The 17098-nt window shown below is 41.1% G+C and overlaps 1 protein-coding gene across 2 annotated transcripts in view; it reads left to right on the forward strand.

The window, feature by feature from the left end:
* EPHA6 (EPH receptor A6) overlaps window positions 1-17098 on the forward strand; it is a 513074-nt gene that overhangs the window by 456607 nt on the left and 39369 nt on the right. The window lies entirely within an intron of this gene.

The raw sequence follows: 17098 nt of genomic DNA on the forward strand, positions 1-17098 counted from the left end.
GCCTTGTATTCATAAATAAAAATTTTCATTTTATTTCACTTGGGCTTAACTTCTAACAAGATACATAGGACCTTTCTCTCAAGGTTTAAGTCTCATTTCATTAATACTTAAATTCCTTATGTAATACAAGTAAATTGTTATAGTGGAAAATGACTTTTAGGTGGGGTTTTGGGGGTGGTTTTTCTGGTTTGTGGTGTTGGGGGGGTGTCTGCTGACGTGAAAAATTCTTGAACCTGGAGAAGCTTCTTTAAATTTGACTTGGAATAAAAGAAGGAAATTGTACCTACCTGCACTACGAAGAAAGAAGGGGAAGGAGTACATTGGTGCTAATAAAATTACAAGTTCAGATATACATTTTTTCACCGTACTAGAAGTTCAGTTACATTCCTGTTATGATTATTACCACAACATTAAGAATCTTAGCTATTTGTAAGCTGATTTTAAGTAACTCAGATATATATCACTGAAACTGAAATTATTTCAGAGCCAGAGTGCATTCTCATTAGTACTCTTGCCAAATACACAGAATTTGTATGTTCCCATGATAGCCCACAGTGACAGAATTCTAATAGAGATAATAAATTAGCATTAAATAATTTATTTCAACCTTTTATTCTAGTTCACTTTAAAAAGTGATGTATGGCCAAAATGAGGAACTCATCCAATTTAACTGTACTGTAGTAAGTACTCTGCTCTATCTGTTGAATTCAATATAGCTATTGTAATGGGATTATAGATCTTTTCTATGTGTTTTTTTCCAAATTAAGCCTAAAATAGGGGTGTTCTAATAAATTCACTGTAAATTTAATTTCTTAGAACAAGGTCTATGTAGAACTGCAAGCTGATTAGAGCAAAACAAGTCGCTCTGCAAGGTTTTCTATCAGTATTAATAAGCGGGAGGGGGCTAGTTTTTTGCTTTATAGGGGAGATTTCCCTTGTTTAGTTCTCAAAACATCTTTTGCTTCACACCGCTTCTTTCTATGAGGCTTGAAAGGAAAAATAAACATTACTGCAGCTTAACAAGCTCTCGCATGTTGGCTGAGCCTTGCTAATTGTGCATGTGAGCGTGCTCAGCTGGCAGCAAGTGCCCCTGTGACAGGCAAGTCACATCGCTCAGGGCTGATCAGGGGCTGAGCGGCTGGGCTGGTGGAAGGCACTGGGAATGCCACACAGTGGTGGAAGGCACTGGGAATGCCGTGCAGCCTATCGCAGCTGGGTTCAGGAAAACCACCAAATGATAATTTGAGGCTTTCAGCTACTACATATCCTTTTTTTTAGTTTTTTACAGGAGTTGATGCCTGCCTTTCTCATCATAGCTAAAGCTGCTTTGAATCAGGAAATGCTATATGGATTAAAAAAATAAAAATAAAGGAATATTTCATGGCAGTGTGTCTGTGTTGAAGGACTTTCTTGAACCATAGGACAGGCTTTGATGAAATGCTCGCTATTCTCAGATCTGTTCAGCCAGCTGGTTAACACGAGTCTGTGAGGCAGCTGGTTTTGGTGGGATACCTCAGAGCTTCAGTCCTCCAAGCTTGCATCTGCATGCTGTGCTGGAAAATCATGCTGACCAGGTATCTGTAGCATGTCCATCAGGATACTGCACATAAGGAGGGGACATTAGAGGCTGATGGCCAGTGTCAGGACCCTGTGTCAGCCAGACATTTAGGGTAAACCTGCTTTGACCATGAACTCCACCAAGAAGATCAAAAAGCTTTGAAACTAGGCACAAAAATGCTGCGTGTCACTATAATATGAGCTAGAAACTTTGTAAATAGGAAGAATTTGAAGCAACATAGAAATATGTTGCATAATAGAAATTAAAAGCATTTTAAATTGCTTGTTCCTTCAACTCCATCTCCCTCTGTCCTTGCAAGTATGTCTTTACACCCAGACCATTTCAGCCACTGTGGCTGAGTCTGCCCAGTTCTCTTCTTTTTGTCTCTGGTCCCTGGGAAACATCCTTCCCTCATCCCTGAAGACAGACTGACCGCTGCAGTCTTTGTTCCATGTTGCAGTCATTCTGTGTGATCTGGTGAGAGCCAAGTTTTCTGCGTGATGCCCTTGCCTGCCATAATGTGCTCCATCCTCTGGGTTTTGCTCCCCTTGGAACAGGTCCAGGAGATGGTCTCTGTAGGGAGTCAAACAGCCCTAAAAAAACACTTTTCAAAGGAACACAGCACAATTATGACCAAAGTAGGATGAGGGGAAGAAGAAGGAAATGTTTGTCACAGTGACTGTGGACTTGGTGAAGACTTTCACCTTTTAAGCAGTCTTTTCATAGTAAGAGAGAAGAACCCCACGCTGGCTGTCATGTCCTCTTGTAGCTTCCACTGACCATCGTTATATCATTGACCTTTTTTCTCAACATAAACATCTTCCCAACAGCAGGCTGCATGTATTACTAGAGGGTTTTATAGCATCTATTTAGTTCCATACTGTGCTTCTGCCAAATGAAGGTTAAATCCTTAGTGCTTTTACAAAGGCTTTAGTGCTTTTAGAACTTGTGTTTCTTCTCCATAGAGGTTTTTATTGGTAATAGCCCAGTACCTGTAGCTACGTGAAATCCATAGAGTGGGTCTGTGTATTGAACAGTGGTATTTTTAGGCTTACATCTCCCAGTGCACCACTGTCTGTCAGTGCTCAGAGGAAACTGATCATTTTTTTATTCCCTTTTTTGTCCTCCTGGTGTCAGAAATAGAATGGTACAATTGGATGTTTTCTTTGGAACAAGAGCTGCAAGACAACCTAAGCCAAACAGAAGCCAAAGAACCCAGAATTTTATATCTGTAATGCTGTGGTCAATAATGTGTGACTGTATTGCCAGACATAAAAATGTGAACTGATGCAAAAGACAAACTGTGGCAAAACAGGTTACATTCTCCCAAAAATAAGCCAAAAGACTCTTGTACCTGGTGAATTTACCACATCTGGGCAGGCTCACCCTAGGGTCAGATGATTGACATCTTTTTGCTTTGTCTTCCTCTTGTCATTCAATGTATGTGTCTTCCTCTGCTTACTGGTTTAAAATAGATCTTGTATTATTTCTATTGACGCATCCTTCCACATACAGGGCAGAAATCAAAGTCTAGGAAAAACAATAACACTGATAGGGAAAAGCTGGAAAGGAAACCACCTAGAAAATTACTGCATTCTGTGCTCACGCTGCAGCACTAGTTAGGAGACTATTCAACTAAGTAATGATGGAAAAACCTGACAAATGCCCCAGAATAACATCTTTTAAGATCATTATGTTTTCCAAGAATTTCAGACTGTGATGCTACTGGTTCAAGAGCTGTTGAGCACTTTAAAAGGGTGCATGAAAAGACTGAAATGTCAGAAAACAGCCTTCTGACTTTCTCGAACACTTGGGGTTTTGTCCTCTAGCCTATGGAGACAAAGGATGTACGTATGTTTTTAAGAGGGTTGGTAGGAAATAAGAGAGTGGCTTCTGCTGGCTATTGGGAATTGCAAAACTTACAGCAAGATATAATTTTAGAATAGGAAGGAGGACGTAAGAGCTAGGAACATCTGACTGCCAAGCTGCATGTTTCAGATTGATCAAGAAAAGATAAGGTAAATTTCGGGATAACTGAATAATATGCTTCTTTCTTTTTTTTTCCATGGAGACAAACTTTCATTTTTAGTAGTGGTTTCCAAGGCAACAGTCACTCATAAAAAGACATTTTTAGTATATAAACAAGCATTTCTATCAACACAGAGGACTTCTGGGCTCTTGCATCCCTGCAAATCTTTTAGATAGTCTATGGTATATGCTGTAGATTCATTTAGTTCAAAACATAGTCAGGGTTCACATGTATTTCAAAAAAATGATGTGCCTCCAGAAAAACTGTTTACATGTAGCAAAACGTGTATATAATCAGAACAAGATCTGTGGCACTACTGCAAAGAGGACTAGACTGGTATTTCTGTTAAAGGTGACACCTTAATATTCTGCATTAAATCTGATTTTTAGTGAGTCAAACAGCTGCTACAAACTTAATTTTATGATATGTAAAGAAATGTATTCTAGACTTCTTTCTCTTACCAGCTGTGTTTCTGAATTCAGCCTTAATATATAGAATATTTTCTTATTTCCATAATAGTAGTTAGAGAATTGATTTATCGCACTGAATTTCCTGAATCATTTGATAAACTTTATGAGTCTGATTCTTCTCAGGCCAGTTGGGTAAAATACCCGACCCAGGGAGATTTCAGACTTACTAGATTCATTAGAGGAGCAAAGCAGATTGGTGCCAGTAATCTATATAAACACAGGCAAGCAGCAACTTTGGAGGCATCAGGATGAGGACTTCATATTTTTTACTTTGTTGCATCAATTTCCATATGTCAAGACATTTTCTATTTACTCTTACCCATATACAAACAATGGGTTTTGGGGGGAGAAGGTTTAATTTGCTAAAAAGTAAAACAAGGCGCAAATAACTTTCTAGTTAACTTAGGACGTCAACCAATAGTTTCTGAACAACCTGAATGCTATGACAAGCACCTTGCCTAGACATTTAGTTTAAGAATCAAATTAATCATAGACAATGGAGAAAATTGATTATTGGCAACAAATCAGAAAAGGCTGTATACTTTAAAGACCTGCATTAACCTGGTTTCTTGAAAACTACTTGGTGACATAAGGTTGAGCACAATCGTTGGTAATTTGTTAATTCTGTTATGTGACATGGAGGGCCTGGAGAACCAGTCTTACAAGGAACAGTTGAGAGAACTGGGGTTGTTCAGCCTGGGGAAAGGGAGGCTCAGGGGAGACCTTGTTGTTCTCTACAGCTGCCTGACAGGAGGCTGTAGGCAGGGGAGGGTTGGTCTCTTCTCCCAGGTAACGAGTGACAGGACAAGATGAAATGGCCTCAGGTGGCACCAGGGGAGGTTTAAATTGGGTATTAGGAAAAATTTCTTCACCAAAAGGATTGCTAAGCATTTGGAACAGGCTGCCCAGGGAGGTGGTGGAATCACCATCTCTGAAAGCGTTCAAAAAATGTGTAGATGCAGTGCTTAGGGGCATGGCTTAGTGGTGGACTTGGCAGTGCTGGGTTAATGGTTGGGCTTGGTGATCTTAAAGGTCTTTTCCGACATAAATGATTCTATGGTTCTAAGAGCACATTTATTTTGTCACCAAACTGGGAGGCAAATAATGATAAGCAGGATGCATCATGACCGTGTTTGGTTCTCAGTCAGAAACCAGGCATGTGGTATGGAATCCCACCATGACTCTCCCTTATCTGGAGGGTTGTGTTTGGGTTTTGGTGGTTTTTGCATGTGATCTTGCTAGAGACTGACTGCAAAATGAGTGGGCGAACATGGTTGGTAGCAAGTTAACGCCCTGTGAAAAGAATAATATTTGTTCTTCTCCACCCTTGCAACTTCATCTTGCCAGGCGTGTGTACCATGTCTGAATACTCTGATGAAAGCCTAGTTGAAACCACATAGCCTGAGCCTGTTTGCAAACCCACCTTTCTCCATCTTTCTATAGCCAAGTAAACTCTTCACAGGTGCCTTCCTCTCCTCGTGGCATCTATCCTCATGGCATCTAAAAGGAGGGCATGCATATCCACAAGTCCTCGAAGTCTTCCTTGCAGCTTGTAAGACAGTCCGACAGTTTGACACCTTTTAACAGATCAGCTTTCGCTAATAAATCTTAGTGGGATAAGTAGGACAGGACAGACCCTTCTTTTCAAGGGACTTGCTTCACGCCACCCCACGTCTTCCTGTTCAGGCGAAAATCCCTTTCTTGTCCCTTCCCCATTGCATCCGCTCTATAGCCAAGCATCAGATGCAGGATATTTGCTTAGTCAGCATTTTTGTAAAATAACAGGTTAGCTGGAAGTGAAGGGAAAGGAAAAGGACAGTTATTTCCATTACTTTTACCGTTCAGTTAAGAGGCAAATATTTAGCCTTTGTGGCTACAGCTGAAATGTGTGCTGTTCATGGTCTAACTCCTACTTTCTCTAACTCCTACTTTTCAGGACAAGTGCTGATGTTTGCAAAAACGTTTTAACTAAAGGTTGTATCCTCCCAGGGCTGCCACATGAGGTCATAATATTGTTTGGCAAACCAGAGATACAGTACTTGATAGTGGTCCTGGAGGGGTTGCCTTTTGGTAAGGCGATCGGTATCATCTTGTCTAATCGGGATTATTGTGCTCCTGTGCAGGAATCCAGCTGCTGGCAGCTGCTGCCTATCTCCAGACACTGCCCATCCCTGTTCTTAGCTGGGCATCAGCCTGCTGAGTGCAACAGGTTGCTTTTAACTACAACATAACAGTAGGAATGACTCTAACATATACAGTAAATAATTTCTCAGAGCATGGGCAAGAAGTCAAGTAGCAAATTAATAAGAGCTGTGCGGGTGTGCTCAGCCTGCACCAGTGTATGGGAGATGCAGTAACTAGTTCTGAAGTGTGTGATGGGGTTTGTGCCAAGGGATGGGGAGATGAATTGCCATCATGTGAGTTGACAGCTTCAGCTGGATCCGTTCCCCATTCTCAAAGGATGCGTGGGGTTGGAGGCCTTGCGTGTGCCCCCTCCAGCCCTCTGTCTTCTGTTGTGTTGGCCTGGACAAAGGAAAAATGTGCTCGGGTTATGCTCAAGGACAAATCGCCAACAGGTAAAAGAGTAGCTGAAGGAAGGAGTGTCATGGAAAAAAGAGGCTTGTTGTCCTTTGGGCACCAACAGCATGGGGTGTGATGACTTTTAATAAATAGTTGTATGTTTAAAAGGAACAGAAATCCCAAACTTACTCATTCAGTGTAAGGCATGGTGCTTGCTATTTACTTGGCTTATTTGTAGTAGCACCTAAAGATGAAGATGTGTCTTTGACAAAATTTAATACATCCACTCTTAGATTGTCTCGTCAGCCTTTATCCAGCTGTGATCCCAAGGTCATTTAAGAGGTTTTCTGGTTTATTTAACCTCCCTAAAAGTTAGTAATAGAAATGTTAACAGGATATAATAGAGACCACAACAAAAGCAGACCTTTAGGAGGAAGGTCCAAGGACAAGAATGAGACATAAATATAAAATTACATTCTTTCTCCATGTTTTTGTCTAACTTTCTATTTCTGCGAGTACTCTCTTCCTCACTGTAACCATTGTCATTTGAATTCTGAGAATGTGTGAGGAAAAAAGCATGAAAATTTGCATTTAGATGTACACAGAATCAAAAGGAGCTTGATTCCGAGAGATTTCTAAATTAACTTGTTGAATGTAATTGTAAAACTTAATAGCGCTCTCATCCCTGCTTTTCCTCCCCCCCACCCCAAGCAGGAACTCCAAATACGCATTTGATAGAGAAACACAGCTAAAAATTTTGCATTTCACTTTTTCGTGTTCAAAATAATTATGTTTATGAACTCAGCACAAGTATGCCCTAACATCTTGGCTGTAAAAAGGGTGGTATTTTACACTTTGTTCTTAATGTGACTTTCAAAGCATCATCCCACTATTCATCATAAAGTAATTTAATTTCCAATGAAAAGAAGAAATTGTACTGCAATCAATCTAAAAATTTCCGCCTTTAGAGATTTGCAAGCTCTGCCTTTCTGTATAGCTTGGATTTCAACGTTTTGTCTCTCTGATTCCTCCCGATTTCTTATTAACAAATTTGAGTATTAAAGTCTACATATACGTGCTTTGCTGTTTTTCAGATTGGGTCTCTGGTCATCTGTAAGTGTGTTTATGGAAAAGGGAGGCACAGTTTACAAATGACTTGAAGGGACTGAGACTAAACCTCTTATACAGTGTCAATGCTGTTGTAGATCACATCTAGGAGATAAATGAAGAATCTGCTTGAGACAGTTATTACTGATAGTGATTGCATTTTTTAGTATAATATTGTCTGGGAACAGTAAAGCATATTTTGGTGCAGTGGTTGTCAACCTTTCTCAGCGCATGGATTATGAAATATATCCAGTAGAGATGCGGACTTTGTTAGAAATCTCCCATTTGTGGGTTTTTCTACAGCCCATTGCAAGTTGGTATCTTTCAACTCTCTTTAAAGTATTCCATAGACTCCCAGGGGTCGATATGCCTCAGGCTGAAACCCCCTCTACTGTTGGAGTATTTTTTGTTGATTCACTGCATATTTTTATTGGACTCAAGGTAGATGCTGTAGCAAGAAAGATAATAGGGGTTAAGGTTGGGAGGTATCCCAGGTTATGAGAAGTATCTCAATACTGAGAAAAGATCTCTTTAGCTCTGGCTGTGAATACCATCAAAACCAGCCACTATTCCAGTGGATTAACAGGAAAACGTACCTACCTGCTGCAGGGATGTCCAGGGTAACGCGGGAAACTCACATCAGTGAGTCTTTTGTTTGGATTGAAAATCTGGCTGACATGATCACTGGAAACATGCTATGTTGAATAGTGAACGGTCTAGGTCAGGAAAGTACACTCCTGTTTCACAAAGTACAAAAATATAGGTATGTTCAGTTAAGTTAAATGATGGGGAATTCAAAACTATTTTAAAGATGGCAAATAGTTTTCTCACGCAGTGTGTAATTAACTATGGAGCTGATTGCTGCAGAGAACCATTTGGGCCAAGATTTCAGCAAGTTTGGGGGTTTGTGTTGGTTTGGTGTTTTTTTTTTTAAAAAAGGGGGTGAATATTGTTGGGAAGAAATAATATCCAGTTAGTGCAGTCAGTAACAGTTTCAGAGATATGAAACCTGTTTCAACCTAAGGAAGGAAGGAGGACAGGAATAAAACGGATCTGAAAGAGAAATGCAAGAATGTGGATTATTTTGAAGCTTTTACACCTTCGCTGAAACATCTGACATAGCTGCTGCTGCAGGTTATGGGACTAGAGTGCCCTGGCCTTGATGCACTATGGCAGTTCTTGCTGCAAACAGTAAGAGTAACTCTAACCACTTGTGCCAGTCTGAACACAAACCTGCCTTGCCAAAGCCTGTCTTGGCCTCCCAAAACCACCTCTGCCCAAAGCAACTTCTTGTTGGAAAGCAAGCGTGCTGGTTCTGGCTGGGAGAGAGGTAATTGTCTTCATAGCTGGTATGGGGCAGGTTGGGGTTTGTGCTGGGAACAGTGTTGATAACACAGGGCTGTTTTCGTTGCTGCTGAGCGGTGCTCGCACAGAGCCAAGGGCTTCTCTGCCCCTCACCCCACCCCAGCAGCCAGCGGGCTGGGGGGCACGAGGGGCTGGGAGGGGGCACAGCCGGGACAGCTGCCCCCAGCTGGCCCAAGGGGGATCCCAGCCCACACAGCAGCATGCTCAGCACATAAACCTGAGGGAAGGAGGAAGGAGAGGGGGATGTTCAGAGTGATGGCGTTTGCCTTACCACGTGCTGGAGCGCTGCTCTCCTGGGGATGGGTTGACCCCTGCCTGCCCATGGGAACTGGTGAATGGATTCCTCGTTCGGTTTGCTTGCACATGGGGATTTTGCTTTACCTATTAAAATATCTTTATCTCAACCCAGAAGGTTTCTCACCCTTACTCTTCCGATGCTCACCTGCATCCCACTGGGGGCAGTGGGCGAGCGGCTGGGTGGTCTTAGTTGCCAGCTGGGGTCCAACCACGACAGCACCAGAACAGACTGTGGAGGTGTGGGATGTCCGTTTGTAGACGTCCTTGCGTGAGGACTGCACCTTCCTAACAGACGTGCCCTACTTCGTACAGAAAGGGCTGCACAGGAGTCACACAGTGAAATTCTGTGCCACCTGCTACATGGATGCAAAATAAATCATCCCAGCCTCGATCTTTTTTCAGTAAGTCACTGCTTTTACGTAGTTTAGTTTTGCAAAATGCATCTGTTGGTGAAAGCAATATCAAAACATAACTGTGGGAGCCTCAATCCAAGTGGAAACAGTTATGTAGTGGAGTACGATCCAACAGAAAGCCTCTAAAACGGTGTACAGCGGTAACAACAGGCGGAGAAGGGCAAGCGGGTAAATCTGCAGAGTTTAAAACATTTTATGTGGCACTTCTGAAACTTAATATAGAATATCAAATTTAAATAAAATCACTCTTGTGGGGAAAACTGTAGAGATCAAAAAGGGTAAGAGCGGGTAAGAAGGTGGAGGCTATCATTCACTATTTTAGCAGTGTGAATAATGACAAAAATTAGCCAAGGTAACTTTTGTAGGTAAAATGACTGGTGCAAAAGCTTCTTTGTTAAAAAAAAAAGACACTGGAGTGGATCTTAATGATCAGCTTAACAGCTAACACAACAGAAGATCATGGAACAGAACTGAGGAGAAAGCTAACCTACAAAAGCACATCTGCAATTTCACTGTAGTTTGGCTATGATCAAAGGCGAGCAGTAACAGAGCAAATGCAAACACTGGGCCAGGAGGTCTCATAAGCAAACATACAAAAGATACATTCAAGATCTAGCTGAAGAATCTTAGAATGCTGATGTGGAAATGTATTTTCATTGAATTAATTCATGTTTCATTATCTGACTTTAGAGTCCAGTGGTATGACTGTCCTTCTCAAATAAAATTTATCCCTCATTTACTTTCACAAGCAAAAAAAAAAAAAAAAAAAAAAAAAGGTGCATTTCATTGTGATACTTTTATGCAGCGTTGAGTTCCTGGTTTTTGCTTTGTAGCTGTCACATACCGTTAGGGGAATACTGTCTGGCTTTATTTTTTTAATTCAGATATAAAGAAACACTAAATAAAATGTGCATCATCAAAGGCTAGGTGAGGGCTTATGGGACTGTTGTTTTTTATTTCACTCTTTGTTGTTAGGTTTAAAACAGAATTCTAGGAAACATTTGATATTACTCTGTGACCTAAAAAAAACCAAAAAACCCGACCAACAACTACTTTCTAATTTGTAGTTTAATCACTTAATATACAATCACCTCTTCTTTGGCAATGCAAGTTTCATTACCAGGAGATGCTGATTTGTTCTATGGGTTTCAAGTGTACCTGTTTGTTGGAGTGTGCATGGCTGGCCAAAGACGTGAAGCAGCGATACAACATCCCACTGGCATGAAGGGAAGATCCCCTCTTTGCAGTCCCGTTTTGCTGTTAATCTTCTGCGTAGCTCGTTGCAGCATCGCTGAGTCCCTGCTGGCAGGGAATGCCAAGGATGTATGGCTATATAGGGAGACTCCCTTTTAGAAAGGAAACTGGGATGAGCTGGGGAGCCCCTGGAGCTGCCATCCTTCGGAAGGTGGCTGGTGGTGACCACACTGTTGTCTTCAGGGTATTTCATACCCTGCTGCTTGTCTCTCTTTATCTTGACAAAGAAGTGTCATTAAATTTCTGCATAAAGCTGTGAAGTGGTTTGGTTTTTTGGTTTGTCGGTGGTGGGGTTTTTTCCCTTCCGGATAACTTACGTTTTGAAATGTTTCAATGTCACAAATACCCTCTTTATTTTCAGAGCTGTAATTGGCATTGCTTCTGGTGACCTAGGGATCTGATTCATACTTTGGGGAAGGCAGAGACAGGGTCAGTTTCCCTGCAGGGCTTAAATAATACCTTCCATTGTCTAAGAAAAAAAAATATTATAAATATGTTTTACTTCTGCTATAGCATACAATGAAGGATTATTCATCAAGTGTGTCAAAATACTGACTGGTTTTAACATCACCAAGGCTGGTGTTGTATCATTAACGGGGAGAACATCTAGGAAGTTATCTGCGGGGAAAATGGTCATTCCTTACTTGTCGTTATACAGCTAATGGGGGGGAAAAGGGCTTCTTACCCCTCTCCATCCCCCACCCCTCCAGGCAGCGTTATCTCAGCCATGAGTGTTAAGTCTGGCTTTGGTATAAGATTCAAAACTTGTTGGTATTGAACCCAAACAAATGAGTAATGCTGCTTCTCTGAGCAAATCTTAAATAGGTATGCAAGGACAGAGGAGGGGAGGAAAAAGCCAATGCACTTGCAAATCACTTCTGAAATAATAGTTAAATGAAGACTGTGAGTCTTGGAAAGCTACATGTGATGTTTTCAGAAAGGCTACAAATTGACCAAGGCACCAAAGTTACTGACTTCTCAGCTGGACGTGAGAGCTTTGGAAAATTCTGTTCGTGCACAGTACTTACCTTGGAAACCAAGTCCAAGGAAGTTAAGCATATGTTAATATATATGTGTATACATGCACTGCGTACTACAAGCGGTCACAGCATTTCATTATTGCTGCCTCATACTGCTGATACATTTTTCTTTTTTTTTAAAGCTAACAGTTATCAGAATAATAATCTAATTTCAAACACAGCTGGTTTTTTAGCTGCGTATGGGCTTGATTGCATTTATAGCTTTTTATTTTTTAATCAGAATTGCTGTTTTCAAACTATAATTGAAGAAGCTACTGTAAACGTGCAGAACATGCTTATACATTTTTAGCAACACCTACATTCACTTAGAATGATACTATCCACACTTAAGATTAAAAATGTAGGTGTGCTGACATAAAATCAACATTATTGCTTTTTTGTTAATTATGTGAATGAATATTATCCTGAACACCTGTTCTGTTAAACTCTTGCTAATGATGGACCACGGTTTACTTAGTATTTTAATATTCAGTGTATTGACCAAGGTGCAGTGTATCATAAAATACCTTTACTGTGTTAAGCACGTTGGAACATACCTGCAGTTTGAACAGCTCCTGATATACTGTTTAACGAGTTTAAGGACATTCCATTAAGGTCAGAGCTGTTGCTTTCAGTAGCATGTCAGCTGACAGTAATTACTGTAGGTTATAGTATTCTGATATATAGAGCAAGCAGAACAACCTCCTGAAAGCTTGAGAAAGAATGTAGCTTGGTTGTATGTGTGCTTGGGGTTTTTTTTCTCCTTATTCAAAATTATTGGTACCTTTCAAAGACAGGTTAAGAAACTAAATTTGTTTACTGTGTGCTGTTGAAGTCAGAAGTGGTAAGCAATTCCATGGGAAAAGAAAACCATTCAGCTCCAGTGATGCAAAGAGCTCGGCTCCAACTTTATTATTTAGCTGCTGTTAGGTGGAAGGAAATAAGATCTGGATGCTTTTTTTGTTTTCATTTGTTGCACCACTCACCTTGGGAATTTATGATCCACATTAAATACTGCTGTAAGAAGTAACTTCTCTGCATACAGCCATATAAAACTTCTGGGTTGAAAACTTGAAGCAGGTTGAAAATTTGAAGCAGTTGGTTTCACAAGGCTTTTGTAAAGTTTCATAATTAAATCTCGACATATTCCACAGTAGGGTGTAATTCCTTTGTATTATGTCCATGATTATAATCAAATGATTTCCTGACTCCAGTCCCATATAAGAGTAATTTAAAACAGAAAACCCACCTGTTAGACTTGGTTATTTGAAAGCAGTCACTTTTTCAGACACAGTCAGATGCATATTTCAAAGCTCACAGGGAAGGAGCCTTGAGAGAAAGAGGCTCATACTGCATCTTCAGATGTTATAGGGATCATTTATGTTTGTGTCTCAATTTTTCCCTACCATATTGTGTTTTGTGCTGAGGATGCTGTGTCTTCTGGAGAGCAAGCAATTATGATGATAGAAGAGACCAGAAGTTCTTGGCAGTGTTGCTGGACCATGATACAAACTTATTTTTTACAACCGGGAATTCCTGTGTGCTAAAGACCCAAAACATGGATGTACCTGTTTTTTTCTGGTGGTTTGTTGGGTTGGGGTTTTTTGTTTTGTTTTGGGGTGGGGTTTTTTGTCTGGTTCTTGAAGAATTATCCTACACTGTATTTGCATGTGGCTGGCTAGACCTGTGTTTCCTAATGACTTTTATCAATTTCAAGTTTATCAAATTAGAAAGAGACATGAAGATTTCAGACACTATTTATGTTCTTATTCTATGAAAATAAATGGGAATGTCAAAAATAGAAATTCTGTTAGCTTAGCAAGGACTTGACCCTAATTGATTTTTAGTCTGGAATTCTGACATGCAATCTTCAAGACAGAAATTTGGGGAAAGCCAAGTTTCCTTTTCTGCCTTTACTTAAGGAAGTCCTTTCTGGGTGTTTTGTCTGTTTGGTTTGGGGTTTTTTTGAACGAGGATTGGTGTTAATATATAATGTCCCCAAAAGGAAACAATCGAGAAATGAGGGAGAGGAGGGAGCAGAGGGCCTGCAGGAATACCAAGGAGGAAAGCCTGATGCTTCTGAAAGAGAGGAGAATTAGTATTGGTTTGATTTTGTTATACCCTGATGTTTGCTTCAGATAGCCATCGATCCAGAAAGTGAGTAGGGGGTTTTGTTGGAGACGTGTCAAGGTCGTGGATATGCTGAAGTCCAGTCTATACAACTTTATGAAAATGGCTGAGGAGAATAGGTTTGGATGCAGAACACTCGGAGGATAATCTCAGATGCACTTGTTTTCTGAGCCGCGGTCTTCTGGAGTATGAGTGTTGTGGTTGGACCCCAGCTGGCAACTAAGACCACCCAGCCGCTCGCCCACTGCCCCCAGTGGGATGCAGGTGAGCTTCGGAAGAGTAAGGGTGAGAAACCTTCTGGGTTGAGATAAAGATATTTTAATAGGTAAAGCAAAATCCCCATGTGCAAGCAAACCGAACGAGGAATCCATTCACCAGTTCCCATGGGCAGGCAGGGGTCAACCCATCCCCAGGAGAGCAGCGCTCCAGCACGTGGTAAGGCAAACGCCATCACTCTGAACATCCCCCTCTCCTTCCTCCTTCCCTCAGGTTTATGTGCTGAGCATGCTGCTGTGTGGGCTGGGATCCCCCTTGGGCCAGCTGGGGGCAGCTGTCCCGGCTGTGCCCCCTCCCAGCCCCTCGTGCCCCCCAGCCCGCTGGCTGCTGGGGTGGGGTGAGGGGCAGAGAAGCCCTTGGCTCTGTGCGAGCACCGCTCAGCAGCAACGAAAACAGCCCTGTGTTATCAACGCCCTTTCCAGCACAAACCCCAACCTGCCCCATACCAGCTATGAAGAAAATTACCTCTCTCCCAGCCAGAACCAGCCCAAGGAGTCATGTTCTCCACAGCTGTAGCCATCCAAGGCAACCAGCTGTAGGTTCTAGTTCTGTGGCACCTCACTGCCTCACCTGAAAACTGAACGGAGGCGAAGCCAGCAGTGCTGTTCTTTCATAAGCCGGTGACCAAACCTGGAGCTGGCCAAACTTGGACTCTGGGGTTTAGCACTCTGTAAGATTACAAGGCCCTAGACCAACAGCTTTTCATTTTCAAGGACCCGCCCTTTAAAAATCACATGTAATTTAATAATCAAAGATGGTATAAAGCTATTATCTGGCTGCACAGTACAGCTGTTTGCCTCTCTAGGTAATACTGCACAGTTCAGAAGGTTTGGGATACATTAATGATGGAAGAGCCATCAGATTTAAAAAAAAAAAAAGTATCTTTTCATGTCGTTTAACTGCTGCTCTTCCTGTAAAGGAATCTTGCAAAGGGTAGACCCAGCTAAATATGCAAGGGTGGCATTTGTTTGGTATGATTTTGGCTTTTGTGTTGCAATATGCAGTACTCGCATTCCACCGCCCCCCCTTCGCCTTTCAGGGAGACCCTCTGCTCCAGCTGCTGCTGGTGTTGGGGTTTTGATATTCACTTCAGCTAGGAGAAGGAAGCCATAAACATGCACGTCTCGCACGCTTATGAATATTTCTGCTCACTTTGATACTAATTCTAATATCTCTCCTTTACGTGATATCAAAGTTCTTGTAAATGAGATTCTGTAATTACAGAAGGAGGTTTCTGAAGCAAGATATAAATGTATGTTAAACTTCATCTACTTTCATATTTCTGTGATAGAAATGTTAACTTAGGAACAAGACTGACCTAGTTATTCACCTAAATTAATCCCTGGTGAAATCAGCTAGAGGAATTTCTGCTGACCATGTAGGAATTGCTGTTTGTTGTAAATCAGAAGAAAAGCTATAGAAAAGGAATTACTCACTGTTGTCTGTCCTCTTAAAAGATTGAAAGCCAGATTATTTTCAATCACGTACAAGCCCTTGGGAATCTCACTTGAGCACTTTTCTGTATTTATCAGATTTCCAAAACTTTGTAATGGTAAATTATTCTTTTTTTCAGTCTTGTTTTTTGGCAGACATTCAAGATAGCAGCTCTTTGCCCAGCTGTGAATTCTTCCCTTCATTATAGACATGGATGATTCATAGTTTACCGTTCCTGTATTTTCCTTTAAACAGAATTCTGCAGAAATATTGCAGCACGGTGGTTGTCTGTCTCAAAAACGTGTTAGACCTAGATTTGTGTGACTCTGATAAATCTGGGTCAAGCATCACGGTCTTTGCTTAGTACGTTTTCAGGCAAAACTCCTGTTGGCTTGAACGGGAGTTTTGCCTGACTAAGCACCGTGAGATTTTGCCCTTAGTATCTAAAATATTTGATCTGTGCCTTGCACTTTGGAAGTGTTCTAGAAGCAAAGCGTATGCCTTGTCCTTGACTGCCCCGCTGTGGCTGTATCATAATTGGCTTAAAAGGTGGCAGAATCTTCCATCTGCTGACACTAAGCATATCTTCATTGCCAGAATATTAGAAAACAAACACGCACACAACTTCATATTCATTATATGTAAAGTAATTCCAAAATCTATGCGCATCAGCTCAGCGTGTTACTGCATAAGAAGGGAACGTGTCATTTTACATTCTAGATTTCTTGTTCCCCTTCCTTCTAGTCTAGAGCTTCAGCTTTTTTTTTCAGTTATAGGGGGTTGGGGGAGAAAAAGAACTTTTACTCTTAAGAAATCTCACGGCTTTTTGTTTTCTCCTATAAAATGTTTCACAGGTTCATATCACTGCCTGTTCCGTGCAAGACTTTTGGTTCAGAGTTCAAACGTCAGAAATCCATTCAATAAGGGTTAGGGCCAGGTTTCTGAAGTAATAGATGAGGCCAATTGAGTCATTAATAAACTTAGAAATTTCATTGCTTTCTTAAAATAGTTTTTCTTTGCAAGGAAGGCATTAGATGAGCATGCTTAATTGACCACACCAAGAAAAGTGCAGTATTTGGAAATAAAGAAGGGCATAAAAAGACTTGAAACCACATGGAAGAACTCGTTTTCTTCTTAGTAAAGTGGCCATGCTCACTGCCTTGATTTTGCGTTGTTTTTTTGTAAAATTAGCTGAAGTGCATTTTGAGATGAGACTTGTCATCCTT

The sequence above is a fragment of the Falco peregrinus genome, chromosome 4, assembly GCF_023634155.1.
Source record: "Falco peregrinus isolate bFalPer1 chromosome 4, bFalPer1.pri, whole genome shotgun sequence".
In the NCBI taxonomy this organism is placed as follows: domain Eukaryota; kingdom Metazoa; phylum Chordata; class Aves; order Falconiformes; family Falconidae; genus Falco; species Falco peregrinus.